Source organism: Setaria italica, chromosome III (assembly GCF_000263155.2).
Source record: "Setaria italica strain Yugu1 chromosome III, Setaria_italica_v2.0, whole genome shotgun sequence".
NCBI lineage: Eukaryota > Viridiplantae > Streptophyta > Magnoliopsida > Poales > Poaceae > Setaria > Setaria italica.
The window spans coordinates 8,885,040-8,886,502 of NC_028452.1; positions in this window are offsets into that span (position 1 = coordinate 8,885,040).

Below are 1,463 nucleotides of genomic sequence, written 5' to 3' on the forward strand. Positions count from 1 at the left end.
TTCTGGACACTAATTTTTCCATGCAGTAGCTTACAGGAGCAACTCGCGAGCACACACACACAGAAACTTTGAAGCATGTCCTAACGCCGCTCCCTCGAATTGCAGAGATATAAATGTCATCTTTTAAGCAGGCTTCCATCATATCAAATAAAAGTAGACCCTGGCACTAACACTAAGTTTGAAATGACCTATAGACTGTGTTACAATTCCTACTTCATAAACTATACCCAAACCTTTCACTATTGACACAACTCATGAAACAAGACTACACAGAAACAATGGGGGAGCAGAAGCTGTTACAGTGTTACCTTGCTGAGAAGACTGAATGACAACCCGATAGCTTCCTCCTTGAAGTAGTCCCCAAAAGACCAACTCCCAAGGATTTCCGTGAATCGATGGTAAGTCGTGTCGCTTCTGAAGTGATCAATCACGTCATCGTCACCACTGGCAATAATGCACCTCAGCGAAAAGCAGGTGCGATGCCTCCCTCTGCCATTAAGGGTCCCCTTGAACCGGTTCAGGCACATATGAATGAGGGGCAACTTGGGGTCATCGACGGGGATCACCGGGGTCGATGACAACCGCGCGTGCTGATTTTCCCCGAAATAGGAGAAAAACGTCTCACGAACCGTCTCCACCGGCCACTCCAGCGACGGCGCTATCGCCATCACCAGGGATTAGAGGAAAAGCAAAACAAGGGCTGCAGATCAAGCACCAAACAACGTATCAAACAAAAATCAATCTGCAGAACAGATCAAGGCAACCTTGCCTCGAACTCGAAGGCGGGGAAGTAGAGAAGAAGAGCGGCGTGGGCTGACCCGTGAGTCCGGAGCACGAGCAGTCGAGGACGGCGACGAAGACCGGCGCGGAGCCGAGGACGGGCGGCGAGGAGGCGCGGCTTCCGGCCTGGCGGTCTCACCGGCCGTGGGGCGGCGGCGGCGGCGGCGGCGGCGGCGGCGGCTTGAAGGGGGTGAGGAGTGGATGGATTAGGGTTCGGAAAACGGCTGGAGTCTCGCTGCCAGGTGCCGTGGGGGAAGACGGAAGAGGAGAAAGGTAGACGATGTTAGCGTTTCGTTCGATCAGCTCGTGATATTAACCGTTGGATCGATCCGACGGCTGAGCGTTTCACCTACGGCCTCACTTTTACCCAACCACCCCCTCCGTCCCTCGCTCCCTAGCGGAAGAAAATTGGATGGACCGTGGGTCCAAACTCCATCCCGTGAGCCACCAATGTAGATGAACGACGCGTGGCACCTAACAAAATCACGCGGCCACTGGGTGGTGGCTCCTCCGCAGCGTCTGGATCCCTTCGTTCCTAGGCACAGCTTTTCTGCAGCCCGGCTCAGCTCACGCGACTTCCTGCTCATCTTCCTCCCTCGCTCCGTGTGCGGCATTCGTGATGGTGGAGCGGGCGGTGGTGCTGACGACGAACTCATTTCTTGCTATTTGTGAGCTCGTTCGTG